We start from the raw sequence: 17,864 nt of genomic DNA, 5'->3' as shown, positions 1-17,864 counted from the left end.
GCTGCATCAATTGTGACTGCAGTCAACAGTGGAGTGAGCAGGTGTGGCGAGCCATGCATTGGCGCCTTCCGTGTTGCACTGTACGTGGGCACATGGAGTGGTTCCACACACTTAGATAATGCAGGTAGCTGGTGTTGTGCTCGTGCACAGGTTGAGACATGGCCCTGTGTTTTGCCATGGAGAAGAGGGGGGGTTCTGGCACTGGCCACCCTTGTCTACATGCACGCAGTCCACCTGCTGACGAGCAGACATTCCCACACCCCCCAAGGCTGATTTGGGCTCCCTGTGTGTCCCTTTCTCACTCCCTCTCTGTCCCCCTCTCCCTCCCTCTGTGTGTCAGCCTCCTCCCTCTGTCCGTCTCCCTGTGTCTCCCTCCCTCTCTGTCCCCCTCTCCCTCCCTCTGTGTGTCACCCTCTGTCACCTCAGCCCAGCTTCCTAGGCACACACTTTTTGCAGATCTTTGAATGGCCCTTGGCTTGTTGATGTGAGTTTGTTTCTGATCTCCAGGCACCCATTGGGTGTAGTGTCTGTGTCTGCGCTGCTGCTGTGGTGGTGTGTGCTGCCACTCTTTCACAGTGTTGGCTGTTCAATATCTGCTGTCATGCGCAAAAACGTGCCGTCACCCCATGTGTTAATGCAAGGCGTCCGCCATTTGCTGGCAAGTCTTTCCTGTGTGGGGACACACTGTTTGTCTGGCTGTGACCTAGGCCATATGGGCAGGGGGCATTGGTGTCTGCTTCTGAGTTGCACTATGTGATTTTTGGGGCCCACACTCCCGCCATCCGGCTTACCGTGTCTTGTGTTGGTGTTTTCTGTGGCCTGTGACTTGGCATTGTCCAGCTGGGTGCATGGGGCATGGTGGCGCCAGTGGCATGTGCGTGTTCATGGAGTGTGGTTGAGTCATGCGATAGCTTGGGGTGGTTGCGTGCCTGGTTGTGAGTTTGGTTGTGGATGACTTTCCCCCCATGTGAGGTGAGTTGTTTGTGTACTCACCCGGGTCTCGGAGTCCTTCTAATCCCTCCACTGCCACCACCGGCAGTATGGCCATCACCCTCTCCTCCCAGGGATGGTATTGTACGCGTCTGCGGGGCGGCCCTCCTCCAGTGACGTTGGCCTGGTTGTGTTCGCCGGTCATTTTGGCTCAGACCCTCCTCCGCAGATCGTACCACCTGGCTTGCCATTCATGCCTGGTCCTTCTGGTGGCCGCAACAGCATTCACAGCATCGACAATCGTCTGCCACATGGCTGTTTTTTCTGAAATGCTGGTCTGTCTGACCAATGTTCCAAAGAGGTGTGGCTCGACTCTGAGGATTTCATCGACAAGGACCTCCAACTCTCGGCTAGTGAACTTTGGATTCTTGTTAGTGGCCATGGTGAGGGGTGTGGGTGTGGATGGTTGTGGGTGTGTGGGTGTGGTTGTGCAGGTGTGTGTGTGAATGTGATGAGGGGGTGTTTGTGAAGGTGGGTGTGTGAAGGTGTGCAAGTGTAAGGTGTAGTAAAGGTTCAAGTATGGTGCTGTAGGTTGTCTGTGGGGTCTGGCAGCAGTGAGTCTGTTGCAAAGGCTCATGGTTTGTGTCTGTGGGCCCTTTTTATTGGTCCATTGGTGGGTGTGGCTGTGTTTGAAGTTTGGGTGGGTGTGTTATAAGGAGTGGTTGTGTTTTGGGCCTCTGTTTGGGATTTTGGCAGTTGCAGGTCGGTGAATGTGTTGTTTTTGTGCTTGTTGGACATGTTTTGTGGCTTTTTGCCATTCGAATGGTGTATTCTTGTGTTGTTTTGCTTTGTCCTGGTTGTGTACGTGCGTTTTTAGCGTTTGTACGGTGTGTACTTCGGGAATTTAGTTGTACAGTGCTGTCCTTGTGTCTGGCTTGGTACGACTCGTACATGCGCGATGTTGGGTGAAGGTGCTGGTGTTGGGGCCTGGGGTGCGCTACGTACTTAGAATGTTGGGGTGGGGGTACGCTCCATACGTACGCGGGTGAGGGTACGGGTCGTGCATACACTGTTGGGGTGGGGGTACGCTCCATGCATATGCGGGTGAGGGTACGGTCCGTACATGCACTGTTGGGGTGGGGGTACGCTCCATACGTACACGGGTGAGGGTACGGGTCGTACATACACGGTTGGGGTGGGGGTACGGTCCGTACATGCACTGTTGGGGTGGGGGTACGCTCCATACATACGCGGGTGAGGGTACGGTCGTACATACACGGTTGGGGTGGGGGTACGGTCCGTACATACACGGTTGGGGTGGGGGTACGCTCCATACGTACGCGGGTGAGGGTACGGGTCGTACATACATGGTTGGGGTGGGGGGTACGCTCCATGCATATGCGGGTGAGGGTACGGGTCGTACATACACGGTTGGGGTGGGGGGTACACTCCATGCATACGCGGGTGAGGGTACGGGTCGTACATACACGGTTGGGGTGGGGGTACGGTCCGTACATGCACTGTTGGGGTGGGGGTATGCTCCATGCGTACGCGGGTGAGGGTATGGGTCGTACATACACGGTTGGGGTGGGGGTACGGTCCGTACATGCACTGTTAGGGTGGGGGTACGCTCCATACGTACGCGGGTGAGGGTACGGGTCATACATACATGGTTGGGGTGGGGGTATGGTCCGTACATACACAGTTGGGGTGGGGGTACGCTCCATACTTACGCGGGTGAGGGTACGGGTCGTACATACACGGTTGGGGTGGGGGGTACGATCCATGCATACGCGGGTGAGGGTACGGGTCGTACATACACAGTTGGGGTGGGGGGTACGCTCCATGCATACGCGGGTGAGGGTACGGGTCATACATACACGGTTGGGGTGGGGGTACGGTCCGTACATGCACTGTTGGGGTGGGGGTATGCTCCATACGTACGCGGGTGAGGGTACAGTTCATACATACACAGTTGGGGTGGGGGTACGGTCCGTACATGCACTGTTGGGGTGGGTGTACGCTCCATACGTACGCGGGTGAGGGTACGGGTCGTACATACACGGTTGGCGTGGGGGTACGGTCCGTACATACACGGTTGGGGTGGGGGTACGCTCCATACGTACGCGGGTGAGGGTACGGGTCGTACATACACGGTTGGGGTGGGGGGTACGCTCCATGCATACGCGGGTGAGGGTACGGGTCATACATACACGGTTGGGGTGTGGGGTACACTCCATGCATATGCGGGTGAGTGTACGGGTCGTACATACACGGTTGGGATGGGGGTACGCTCCATACCTACGCGGGTGAGGGTACGGGTCGTACATACACGGTTGGGGTGGGGGTACGCTCCATACATTCACGGGTGGGGGTACGTCTCGTACATACATGGGTGTACATACACGGGTGTGCATTCACGGGTGGGAGTACGTCTTGTACATACACGGGTGTACATACACGGGTGGGGATTCGACTCGTACATAGGAGGGCTGGGGGGAGTGTTGGGCGCGTATGCGGGCACATGTCTCCATGGTTGCTATGGGAGTTCGGTGCAGACGGTGTTTTTTCCATACGGTTGTAACATCGGACGCACGGGATGGATCGTACTTCCGCAGTCGGACTTCACTTTTCACATTTGTACGGTAAATCATCCGAGGACGTGTCGGACACATTTTCCGACCCGAGGACGTGTGGGGAATAATTCCCAATGCGATTCGTATGGAGTTTTTCCCATGCGAATCGTACTTGGCAGTTTGTACGGCACTTGTACGATTCGTACGGTAAAAAGACCGGATACGAGTCGTACGGGGAATTTTTTTACAGGATCGTGATCGGCACCTATGTATAGCAGTGTTTCCCAAACTGGGGTCCGAGGACCCCCAGGGTTCCGTGGCACATTCCCAGGGGATCCTCAGTCAGCAATTTTAAAAGCACGTCAAAGTACTTTGTGAAATTAGCAGTTTTCGAGCAACTATAAAAGTGTCAAGAAAATGCCAGTGATTAATGTACCTGCTGGAGAGAGATGAGAGTTTTGTCCAGTGGCAGCTTTGACTTATCTAATGTGACACAGAGAGTTAATATGCCTACTGCAAAGAACGTGTACAATGCATTTTAAAAAACAGTATTTTATGTGCATAGGTCAATGGGTTACTGATTTTGTCACAGCGATTCTTTTGTCACTGTGCAATTCATAAGGGACACTCGTAATCTAGCAGTGTCCTATAAACTGTCATCAAAGAGCTGCTTGCAAACTGCATGGTAAAAGTTAGCAACATATGTTTATTCCCAGTCTATCATTATCCTGATGCTGCTATGTTCCCACTTCCTGCACATGAACAATTTTGTAATGCTGTTTTGTCACTTCTATGTGTGCTGCCTAATGCAGCACACATGGAAGTTACAAAACTTCATTTTTATTGAAGATTGTTTATGTGCAGGAAGGGTCACCTTCCTGAACATAAACAATCAAAGGTGTTTTGCTTTTTCCGTTGGAAAAAGCAAAAACAAGGAGAAATAAGGCATTTCTCCTCATTTCGCAAAGTTAAGACCAGGTTTTTCATGGTCTTTTTTTGGTGCTGTCTCCTATTTAAGCTGACCTTGTAAATAGAGGGCAGCGTCAAAATCAATGGGTGTTGGAGTGAAACGCCCACTGCTCACCTTTTTCACGCTAAGCATTGCGTGAAAGGGGGCCTTATTTACAAGGCAGCGTTAAGCCACAATAAGTGGCTTAACGCTGCCTTGTAAATAAGGCGAAGCCCCTATTGCCACAGGAACATCGCTAAAAGTGACGTTCCCATGGCGATAGGGACTTGTAAATATGACCCTGAAATCCTTAGTAATTCGAGTATTTGTTTTGTGTGCACACGTTTTTATTTTATTTTTTAATTACTGTTTTAATGCTACAAATTTAAATCCTACAAATTGCTTGGGGGTCCCCGGCTTTCAGTGGGGACCCAATGGCGGTCCTCAGGAGTCAAAAGTTTGGGAACCACTGATGTATAGAATGACCAATTACCAAGCACTGGTACCCATGAGCCACTATTAATTTCGCCAACTGGCAAAATTTAAAACAGTCCATACAAAAACATAAACTTACATTGTGGTAGACCAACACCAGACTCTAATCAATAAATTCAAAATCAATTAGAAAAATTGATAAAATGTTTCTTATCTTGTCCAGTGTGCAAAGACCAGGAACGGGGACGAAAAGGGTAGGAAACCCGTGAAGTGTCCGTCGATTACGGTGGGTCCCTTCCTTTCCTCCTGTGAAAATGATACAAGAAAAGAAACAATGAACACATGTTCATGAAAAACCGTACTGTGAGTGGATAAAGTTAGTTAATAAATACATTTAAAACATGTCATCATGTAGAAATCCTGATCAACATAATGGAGAGTCCAATCACTGGTATAAACTGAATTGGTCTATCTGAACTATGGACTTCATTAATCTTCATGCAAATGCGTTGCTGGTTCCTCGTCTAAATTGTGACCTCCAGGGAATCTGGTTTCGAGCTCAAGTATCCACTTGGATTCCTGCTTGCGTAATCTTAATTCTCTGTTACTGCCTCTATGTCCCATACTGATTTGCTCAATGGCATGAAAGCGTAAAAGGGAGTTATTGGATTGGTGATGGTCCTGGAAGTGTCGGGCTATCGGATAATGTATATCCTTGTTAGTAATAACCCTAAGATGTTCCAGGATCCTCTTTTTGACTATTAAGGTCGTACTGTCAACATACCTCTTCCTACACGGACACTCCAGGACATGAATCAAAAAACTGCTGCTACATGTAAGAAACTGAGTAATGTTTCTGTTCTTGCTATGCCCTGGTACTGTGAATTCCTTCACCATGTGGCTGAATTTACAGGCTTTACAATGCCCTCATGGGAAGAAGCCCTTGAGGTTGTGTATGTTCGCTAGATGTGGTTCAGTGATGTCATTACGTACTAACGTATCCCTCAAGCTCCTACTCTTCCTGCATGTGACCATCAGCCTATCGCACAGGTTCTGCCCCACAATAGGATCAGTTTTGAGACTGTCCCAATTGTCAGCTAGTATTTTATGTACTTTCTGAGATTGCCTATTGAATGTCATGATTACCCTGCTCAGAGATTCCTTCTTGTCTCTGACTGGTGCTTCAAGGGTATCTTGTTTGGTGACCTTGCTTATTTTCACGATGGCTTTTCTGAGAACCCACTCAGGATATCCACGTGCTCTGAATCTTGAGAGCATAATCTCTTGTTCTTTGAGATATGCTACATAGGTACTGCAGTTTCTTCTCGCCCTCAGCAGGTACCCATAGGGGATGCTTCACTTGAGAGCATCGGATGGCTGCTGAGGGCGTGAAGAAGGCTGTTACCTGCTGTTTCCTTACGGTACAGACTAGTGATCAAGCTGCCTTGAATGATTTCAATCTTGATGTCAAGGAACTCAATGCTATGTCTGCTCATATTGTGACTGAGTACTATGTTATAGGAGTTGGTATTAGGTTTCTCAATGAAGGTAATGGCTTCACACTCACTTCCTCTCAAAATGATGAATAAGTCATCTATATGTAATTAAATAAATAAATATTTAAATAAATCCATATAACACATGTTAAAAATGCCAGAATGAACTGCGAGAATATTGAAACCCATTATGTTGGCAAAAATGCATATTTAAAAAATGAAACAAATGTAAACTTTTCGTATATAAAACAGCACTGTCCAATCCTTAATAGGTTTGTTAAAAGTAAGACTAGTCTCATTACCAATAATGTCTCATATAGGAAGGTTGAGTGATTAAGCCCAAGTGGGCCTAGACTGATACTCCATGCCTGATAATAATAAAGTGACAGAGCAAACTAAAGTGTCACCTAAAAAAAACAAGAAAGTGCAAATGTGCATACAAATTACATAAAATTGAATTTGAAAACAATGCTGAGGCAGAGGCAAGTTTAAACATTGTCATATGTGCTTGAAACCAGAATGTTAAAGACATGTTTGAAAGTCTTCACTAGAATTGAGACCCTGAGGTGTTTTGCAATCCATCTCTAATATATATTTGGTCTCAAGCCTCCATAGAAGAGCTTCACGGTTGCCTCCCCTTCTCAGAGGGGGGACCGAACCCACAACAAAGTACTTGAGCTCTTGTCATTTCTTTGCTTGGAGCTCTTCAAAGTGTCTTGCAACGGGGTACGTCACATCACCATTATTGATTGCCCTGATGTGCTGGAGTATCCTCTTGTGGACCAGCAGCTTTGTACTGCCCATGTACCGCAGGCCACAGGGACACTCCAGCACATATACTGCATATTCGGTTTTGCAGGTCATTTTTTGTCAATGCGAGTGGGCTTAGTCTTGAATGGTGTGACGTACTCCGTTTTACTTATTCCGTGTTTGCAGGCTTTACACGAGGCACATTAGATGAACCCTTTGCTTGTGTCTAGCCTGGATATGTTGGTTCTCACTTCAGGACTGCTTTTGACTAAGGAATTGCTCATCGAGCGGGCCTGTCTAAATGTAATATTGGGCGATTATGGAAAGTTGGCACCCAACACTGAATCCTTTTTCACCAATGCCCAATTCTTATTAACAATTCAGCGTATTGTTTTGTGTTGATTACTGTAAGTGAGATTCAATGTAGACGGTTGTGTTGACTTAGAGAGAGATTTTTGGTCAATGTTAGATCTGATAGCCAAAGCCTGTGATCTACCCATTTTGTTAGCTTTATCAATGGCTTTGTCAGTCTCACCTGGAGAATAGCCCCTAACCAGGAACCTTTCTCGGCACTCATTCTGAGAGATTTGACAATCAAGGTCTGAGCAACAAATCCTCCTAATCCACAGCATTTCCCCATAGGGGATGCTGCGGATCAGATGTGCAGGATGGTGGCTGGTGGCATGTAGCAAGGTATTCCCAGCTGCTGGTTTTCTGTACAACCTTGTATGTAACCTATTTTGTGTGGCTGTAATTTCAAAATCAAGAAAGCAAATAGACTCCTTACAGACCTGGCCTGTAAAGTGTAAGTTAAGATTGTTTTAATTGATTTGCTGAAGGAAATGGAGAGCACTTTCCTCTGTGCATCTCCAAAATATCAGCAAATCGTCAATGTACCTGTACCACCTTATTACATGGGTAGACATTATTTCACCATAGGTGCACCTGAGGACTTGTTCTTCCCATGTTCCCATGTGCAGACAGGCATAACTGGGGGAGAAACAAGCCCCATCGCTACGCCCCTGACCTGCTGGAACAGCTGGTTCTGGAAAAGGAAAAAGTTATTTTCAAGGCACATTGTGATCATAGTCAGTAACATTTTGTTGTGCTGGAAAAAACAAATAGGTCTTGTATTAAAAAAATGCTCTACTCCTGCCTTCAAACCGTCCCTGTGATAAATACTCTTATATAGGGACGAGACATCTAACAAAATCAGCAAATATTCTGGATCCCATTCGATGTCAGATAGTTTTCTCAACAGGTCACCAGTAGGCCTGGGTGGTAAATTTCGTTCCGCTCGCGGAATTTGCGAAATTTGGGTAATTTCGCGTTCCGCGGAGAATGCGAAATTGCCCAAAAATCTGCTTTCCGCAACTTCGCGAAATTTTTTGCTTGTTCGCGTTCTCATAATGCGTGTTCGCGAGATATTTCTCCCCGAGCACGCACTCAGCGATTGTGAACAGGAAAAAAGCATCGCGAACAAGCAATTCCGCGTGTTCGCGGAATTTCTGCGTGTTCGCGGAGATTTTTTACCGTTTCGCGGAGATTTGCGTAACGCGATTACGCAAATTCCGCCCACCCCTAGTCACCAGTGTCCTGGGTGAAGGAGAAAAGTCCCTTCATGTGTTCCTGTAAGTAGAAATCCACATATTTGCACACATTCTCCATTAGACTGTTACAGGCTGCTATTATTGACCTTCCAGGTGGTTTAGCCATGTCTTTGTGAATCTTTGGGATAAAGTACACCACTGGCATCACAGCGTGGTCATTTTTGAGAAACTTGAATTCCTCTGTTGTTAACAACCCTGCGCTTTTCCATGCCAGGAGACTGGTGTAGAAGGTATTCCACGACGCCTTAACAGCTAACATTGTGCTGCGTCTGTAGCAGTCCCTCTTGTTGAGTTGTTTCATTGCCTCGTCCATGTACAGCTCCCGTGGCCACAACACCACGTTACCACCTTTGTCAGATTGGCGGAAAATTATATCATCATTTGCTTGCAATTTCTTCATCAATTGAAAGTATACGTTATCTTGTCTTGTATGCTGTTTTTTAATACCTGCTTATTTTCGTTAAAGGGATTTCAATTCCTGTGACACTATTATTAAAAACATCTATGTTGTCCCGTAGCATGATCGGACAAAAAGTTGATTTAGGCTTGAATTGAGTCACAGTAGGGCCCCATATAATGATTGGTCTTGACTGCCGGCTAGCTCAGCACTGTCATTTTCATTCTGCAATTGTTGGAGGTCCCGAAGTAATCCGACATCGCCGGCAGTTAGGACGGAGTGGATAGAAATTCGATTCGTTGGTGCTTCAATTTGTTTGACCTTTGGTGTCCCTTGCAGCAAATATATATATATATATATGTATACTTCCTACTTCTAGCATCAAACCACTGGTATGGCTACGATACATTGATAACATATTTATAATATGGAATGCAGGAAGTAGAACATTGAAAGAATTTACAGCTTATATCAACAATATCCATCCTACCATCAAATGTACCAGCAGCAATACTAAACAGAAGCCTCATCTCCCTTTTCTGGATGTGCTACTCACCATTCATGAACACAAAATTGCAACTGATCTGTACCACAAGCCTACAGATGCTCATTTGTATCTAAACTGGACTTCATGTCACCCACATCACACTAAACTGTGCATCATCTACAGCCAAGCACTCAGAATAAGACGCATCTGCAGCAATGAGGAAACCTGTAAAGACCATCTACAGGAGCTTGCTACATTATTTAGAAGGCGAGGCAATCCTCTGCATATCATACAGCAACATATTGACAAGTCTTTGCAGTTACCCAGAGAAGCCCTTATTTGGAATACCAACGGCAGAAACAAAAGTGACAGAACTCTATTTGTAGTGACTATCATCCATCAGCTCCTAACTACAGAAATATAATGCAAAAAAAATCTCCCTTACTGTCCACTTGTGAAAAATTGCAAAAGGTTTTTCCAAAACCACCAGTCATTGCTTACCGCAAAGCTCCAAATTTACGATCACTTATTGTGAGAGCTGAACTCAAGCAAACTGTAACAAATGCAGGGGTTCATTGCTGTGACTCTAAAAGGTGCATCACATGTGAATATCTTTTACAAACATCATCTGTAACTAGTTCTGTTACGAGAAGGACCTATGCAATAAGGCAGCATCTTACATGTCGCTCAACATGCATTATTTATGTGATTCAGTGCCAACGGCAAAGCTGTAAAAAACAATATGTAGGCCAAACAGTGAATGACCTCCGTACACGATTCAGGAACCACAAATCTGCAATAATTAATAGGAAAATTGACCAGCCTGTAGCCAATTATTTCAACCTTGTGGATCATTCACTATCAGATTTGATGATTTTACCCGTGGATCATGTTTCAAAGGAAGAACTACTGGACTCCAGGGAAAACTTCTGGATGTACCGTTTAAAATCACTGCATCCAGATGTACTGAACATTACTGACAACACAACCTGATTACTGCATATCCCAAGAGCTCTCAGGACTGCATTGATTCCACATTCCAAATGGAATCTTCACTCATGATGCTTTTTGAAAATTCAGCTGTGTCATCTGTGCAGCCACAGAGCAAACCATCCTGTACTACCTGAGGAAGGCGGAAGCTGAAACGTTGTAGTGGAAATACAGTTTAATGCTTGTACCCTCCTATAGGATTACATTTCACAAAACACAATGTTTCCATTTATACCTTTGGATTGCACTTTCGGTTTTTATACCCTCCAGTGGGTCTTTTTTTACTTTATCCAGTTTACAGTTTGTGCCTTCCTATGGGATTGTATTTCACAATACACAATGTTTCCATGTATTCCTTTGGATTGCACTGTCACTTTTTATACCCTCCAGTGGGTAAAGAGTTTCTCATGCAGTTTTTGATTCTTAGAAATTGGTGATATATTAGCTGCTGTTTTGTCACTGGAGGGTATAAAAAGCGAAAGTGCAATCCAAAGGAATAAATGGAAACATTGTGTTTTGTGAAATGTAATACTATTGGAGGGTACAAGCATTAAACTGTATAAAATAAAAAAAAGGACCCTTTGGAATTGCAATCCAAATTGGATAGCAGTAATGTTTGGTACACAAGTCTGTAAGGAAAATATGGTGATATAGCTGCATCAGGTTTAAACTCATTAATTTATTTGACACTGATTTTATTGTTTTCATTAATCTCATTAATTTAGCACACTCGTTTTTCTGCACTGAATATGCCAAAACAAACAGGGTAGTACATCTCCCAGAAGTCTGGGGAGGGTCCTTGGGTGATGCACAGGAAGTGATGTAAAGTTGTCTTTTCCTGTTTTTTTAAACTAAAAAAACAAGGTTCATTGTGCCAACATTCAGCCGTAAGCAAGGTATTAAGATATACCGAAACGCGTTGGTTTGGTCTGTGCATGCTGTAAAAAGGATTAAGGAATAAATACTTTCGTAACATCACTGCTGGACTGCGACCTGGTTCCTCTCACCATGAAGGATTTGGTTGATTTATAGCGGTTTGGTTCTACCGCGATGGTAACGCACCTTTTGGAGCGCCGGGAACCGACATATATATATATATATATGTATATATACTTTTTTTTTTTCATTAGGGTTAAGTACTGACTGCTGCTATTGACCACCTTTAATCGGTTGGTTTTTAGAAGCAAGTGGCGAGCTATCTGCTCACCTTGGGTTTATGTCTTAATGCCCCTAGAGTGTGTATTTTTACCTTTGCTCAGCCTTGTGCCAAGGTCAAATGTGTGCCAAGAGGGACGGGCACCTTTAAGATGGCTGGTTTTATGGTGAGAGGGCTCCCTCTCTCATGCTACACACACTCGGATGAATGGATGCATGGAAGGGTGGATGATATACAGATGGTGGTTGCTTGCAACAAGGAATGTATTAATCACTCAGTAGCTGGGTGCGTGCATATGTGAAGGAATGACTAGAAGCATAAATGAGGATATGATAAACAAGTAGAAGAATGGGGGCATTAATGGCTTTGGTGTTTGATTAATGGTTGAGAGCTCTATAAAAAATGAGAGCGTTTACGATTATCTCTGGACTTAAACCCCATGATCGATGACTCGGTAATTTATTAAAGAGGTGCATGCATGCATGACCGAATGAAAGAGTGTATGATTGAATAATAGCATTCGTTAAGACCTTGGTGAGAACGCACCTTCACGCTGAGCTTATGCTGGTGATCTGGAGTGTTGCTGCAGTCACCCCACCTTCCCTTTCTTTGGGGAGTGTTCTTGACTCTCTCTTTCCCAAGGACAGCCTGGCTCTGGGTGGCAGCGGAGGGGGTTGCAGATGTCCACCCATGGCCCAGGGTGGACGTTTTTGACCCTGCTGCCTGTGCTGCAGTTAATGGGCCCTCCGACCCTGTGTTGAGCGGGATGTTTGTGGCCCACATGTGCCATTCTGCCCCCGACGTGATGGATGGGAGTCCATGGGGTTCAAAAGGGAGCAGGAGTTCAGCAGTTTAAAGGGGCACTGATGCGGGGACTGCCTGCTAGTCTGGGCTGGAGTGGGACATTCAGGCAGTGGGTCTGTGGAAAACGGTTGCCTGCGACTGGGTGTGCAGCCAGCCCGCTGGGGAGGAATCCAGAGCAAGGTAAGAGGGGTCCATGCTGCAGAGGGCAGCCGCTTTAAACTTTGCTCTTCGATTTCTTTCACGTAGCGCCAACATGCCCCCTCTCCTATTACAAGCAGGTCAATTTTTGAACGCTTGTTTCGTGCCCTGCCAAAACAGCCACTTTTAAAACCTAGAAATGTCACTGTGTTATATGCACAGTGTGTAGGAGCAATAATGTTGCATGTAGAGGAGCGTGATTGTTTATGCTATCTTGGCCCTCTGGCTCCGGGCTAGGCACGAACGAACACAACACACACTCAATCCATGGAAGAAGCTATCAGGGACAATGAACGGAAAGCGGTCTGATAGTATTACCATGGATCTTACCGTCACATGGTGGTGGTGAATGGGAAGACGGTGGTGGAAAGTGAAAGTAGCGAGGTGAATGATTTCAAGGTGAATTATTTTTAACGTCTCTGCATGCAGTGCCACAGGAAAAGGAAACAAAGCCTCCTCCCACCCCACGCTGCTTCACACACACTGCACCAGAGGCCCCATGTAACGACGTCTCTCTCAGCCAATCCACACGCTGCTCCTGCTGTTACAGCAGCGCCTGGATTGGCTGGGGCAGTCACCCTCAATGCTCATTACTGATCCTATGGGCTGCAGCTAAGAGTCACCCCGGGCTTCAGTATGTGCAGAGGGAAGAGACTCTGATTAGCCTCTAGTGCACATGTTGGGCTGGCCAGAAAGAGGCAGCCGTCCAACTAGACATGCGCACTTGGCCCATCTGACTTTGAAGGTGTCACAGTCAAACTCAATACTATTGTTAATAAGCCCCACCCCCTCAGGCCCGCACTGGCTTCTCCAGCCTGGGCAGTTTTCGTACTCACATCATGTGAAACAAAATGTAAGTGGGTCAACGCCCCTATGCCCTAACAGACGCACCCTGCAGAGGAATAATGTGGGACTCGTACATAACATGACCTCTGTTATATACCCCTGCCCCACTTGTAACAAAAAAAATAATAAACATCTTACCTGCCATCTTTGACCAACCCCAGCCCCTTCCCTGCCTTCCTCCCCCCTCCTGCCGTTGTACTTTCTGCTTTCATTCAAAGCTGGCAAGCTGAGCTGCACTGCCAGGCTCCCAGGGAGGGCTGTCAGCCTGGCCTGAAAGGCCTTTACGGCATCACAACAGTGGGTAAACAGTTTGGTTATCAACTGTTGCCATATCATAGCAGTGGGTTATGAGATTAGGGGGCATATGTATCAAACAATTTTGGATTTGCAAACGCTGCGATTCGCATAAAAACAGCGTTTGCGAATACAAAATCGCAAAATGAGATGTATTTGCCATTTTCGCATTGCATTATTAAGAAATCGCTAATTTTGCGATTTCTTAATTTTGCGTAAGCATTTAAAGAATCGCAAATTGTGATTCCTTAAATGCTATGTAACACGCACCCAAGTTGTGCGATTTCTCCTTAAGAAATCGCAAATTACCACCAACTTCAAGTTGGTGGTAATTTGCGATTTCTTTGAAAAATGCACTTTTTGGCATTTTTCTAAGTGCCATGTGGCGCACATACATGCCCTTAGGGCATGTATGTGCGCCATATGTGCACACATGCTAATTTCAGGGGTGCATCAGGGTGTCATCATGACACCCTTGCACCTTTGAAATTATTCTCAATTTGCGATTAGCAAATTGCGATTCGCAATTTGAGAAAGACTTCCCATTCCTCCTGGCCCATAGGAATGAATGGGAAGGTATTCCTTAATTGCGATTTCGCAATTTGCTAATCGCAATTAAGGAATTTTAGGAATTCGCAAAATATGTGCGAATTTTTAAATACATCCCGTTTTGCAATTCTCAAATAGCGATTCTCAAAAAATCGCTATTTGAGAATCGCAAATGGAGATTTTGATACATATGCCCCTAAGAAACTGAAATAAACTATAGACTTTCTATGAGAAGTATGCATAACAATTTGTGAACGTCCCTCAGACCCTCACCCATCATACTATCAGGGGCTGCGACTCATACTGTTATAACAATAGTTGAGTAGTCATGGCACGTGACATGAAAACTACTTCACAAGTAGGCTCAAAACAAAAGCAACACCCCTTCAACCACACACCTTACATGGCGTAGCTTGCTATTAGTGCGGGTAAACGCTTAAGCGCTACAAACAGGGATAGTAAGCACTATAAAACATATTCTACACTACAATAGAGTACCTCAGCAGTAAGCAAGGAGATAGAAACCTCCTGCGACCTTCCTGGGAGGCCGGTGTGTGTTCTTGTCTGCACATTACCCGATATTCCCCCGATGCATCCTCTTTCACAAGTACATTAAAAGCCTGCCTAATCTTCCTGGACGTCCACTTTATCAGCTCTGTATCCTCGGGGGAGTCTTTAGCCAAATGCGCCGCGGCTGCATCGTTTAATTACTGCTTACTGTACTCCGTGTCCCAGCTTCGTCCTCCCAGAGAAGCCGCGACTGGCGCAGCCTCGCTGATGCCCGGCGCGCGCCGGCCTGCACGATGAATAGTCCTTTCTGGCCATTTAGGCTAAAATGTGACTTTTCGGAGTACTCCAACCCCCCCTTCCACGCTGCGTACATTCAGACCCCAAAGGCATTCCATTATCTTAATAGCCGGTTTTGATTAATTTGGTACCATTAACCAAAACACAATAAGAGCTGCAAACAAATGCTCATTAACGGAGGAGGCACGTCTGCCTAATATCGTTAGATATTGCTGCTGCATCGATCTCGCCGAGGAACACTCCGGAGCGCGAGCTCTGTGCTCCCCATTTAATGTACTGTGGATGCCTGTAAAAATGTTTGGCAGCACCAATCCGTCCTGTCACTATTATCTTTTGACATGATCCTTGCCAGCTACCTTTCCACCTCCAGTTTTTTTTTGGGATTGGATACATACTCTCTCAGATTGATAACCAGTGTTGCTTTATATCAGCTGTAAGAACATGGAGACAAACACCTTTGTGGACCTCCCCAGATTTGCACCCGAGATGAGTACAATCAGTAGGCGCAAGCAGAAAGGAGGGCCTCCTGATGTCCTCTTGAGTGACAACAAAATGGCTGCTCCCAGCAGCTTATAACAGGGTTGATTGTGACGTTTTGTGGAACAGGTTTTAAGAGTGCTGATAGTGCCCTGAGGCAGACGCCACCGTTTTAGCTGCTGTTGCGGCTCCTGTGAAATAGGAGGCTCCTGGTTCAGAAATCAGGAGCAAGAACAGATATTTGTTCTCTCTGTCAGCGCCCTCTTCAACCTTGGCTGTGTCCTAAATTGATTTTCTATATGGAAGCTCTGTTTTTTTCAGTTCGAGCAGCTGCTCACTTCCCACTGTGCTGGAACTAGTGGTCCTAGAGAAAGGCCTACGGTGAAACTCTAGAACAAGGATTTTCCTTAGGAACACTCCAACTCAGCTAGCAGCCATATTTCTAAAGCCAGATTTCTGGCAACAGAACCGATACATTCGAAGGCATCTGGAACGTGCGTGTGTCATGGTGGAATGTTGCTGGATTCGGAGTGTGACGATTGAGTATGAAGCTTTTTCACTGAGCATCTACTTTTAGTGCGAGGTAGGTTATTAGTTTAGTTTTTGTAATTGGAAGGGAGATGTGTGGCAATGGGACTGAAACACTCTGGGGTATATTTAAAACGAAGTGACAGAGTGCTGCATTAACATTCCTGGCTGAACGCCGCACTCCACCACTTCAGAAACCCAGGGCTGCACCATATTTACAACAATATGGTGCAGCCTTGCTTTTCTCCCTGCAATGGGGCTAAACTTAGTAGCCTAGCGCCCACGCAGGAACCCTTGCACCATAGGGCAAGGTGGTCTGCTTTGAGAGGAAAGATTGTTTATGTGGAGGAAGGTCTCTCTTTCTGCACATAAACAATCTGTAAATGACGTTATGTAACTTGATTGTATGCTGCTTAGTGCAGCAGACATAGAAGATGCAAAAAGTCATTTTCTTTTGATTGTTTATGTGCAGGAAGGGTCACCTTCCTGCACAAAAACAATCAATTGCAATTTGCTGTTTCTATGTGTGCTGCACAACACAGCACACGTGGAAACAGCAAAAACAAGGAGAAATAAAGCATTTATTCTCGTGTTGCCTGTTTAAGATCAGGTTTTTCCTGGTCTTAATTTTGGTGCTGTCTCCTATTTATGCCACCCTTGTAAATAGGGGACAGTGTCAAAATCAATGGGTGTTGCGGTGGAACGCCCACAACAACACCCATTGCCCTCCCCTTTCACGCTGAATACAATGTGAAAGGGTGCCTTATTTACAAGGCAGCATTAAGACAGGTTAAGAGACATTGTGGTGGCGATAGGGGCTTGTAAATGTGCCCCTCTGTGATATCTTGAATGTGCATTTGTCATGAAGGACAGTTGAGTGATTTGGTGTGTGGCTGTGAGGGTGAAGCTCAGTGGAGTTGCGACAGTGTTGCTACAAATGTACTGAATAAAGTACTTACCACATTACTTACTTGCTGTGGCAAGCTTCATTGCATCACTGTCTAATAATATGGCACCTGTGGTAGCTTTACATCAACATGGCACTATGATGTCACCTATTATGTGGCCACCTAGGTGATGGAATGTGTTTGTAGTTAAATGACAAGAGCAGTTGTGCTGGAGGGCGGTTGAAGGATGGATGTGATCTCATTTGGATTATATTAACCTGTTTTGGCAATACTGCAACCACCTGTCTCCTTTGACTAAGCTGCCTACAAGAATTGCCACAGCACCCTCTTGTGGTTTCTACATAATGGTTATGAATCATTAATATAGTATTAGCCTTACGACAGAGGAACACAGAAGGAAGCATGCAAGTGTTGATAGATCAAGTGCATAGTGCTGATAGATGTCAGGTCTGAAGGCAGAACCAGACGTGGCCACAGAGGTGTGTTGCTGGCATGCAGACAAGAAGAATAGGTACAAAGAGTCAACAGTTAATCTGAAGGCACAACATGCACAATCATGAGTAAGGCCTCATCTTCAGGCTTGGTACAACATGCACAATCATGAATGAGCAAAGCCTCATCTTCAGGCTTGGTACAACATGCACAATCATGAATCAGCAAGGACTCATCTTCAGGCT

The sequence above is a fragment of the Triturus cristatus genome, chromosome 11, assembly GCF_964204655.1.
Source record: "Triturus cristatus chromosome 11, aTriCri1.1, whole genome shotgun sequence".
Taxonomy (NCBI): Eukaryota; Metazoa; Chordata; class Amphibia; order Caudata; family Salamandridae; genus Triturus; species Triturus cristatus.
The sequence above is the reverse complement of the archived record's forward strand: the minus strand, read 5'-3'. Positions refer to the sequence as shown.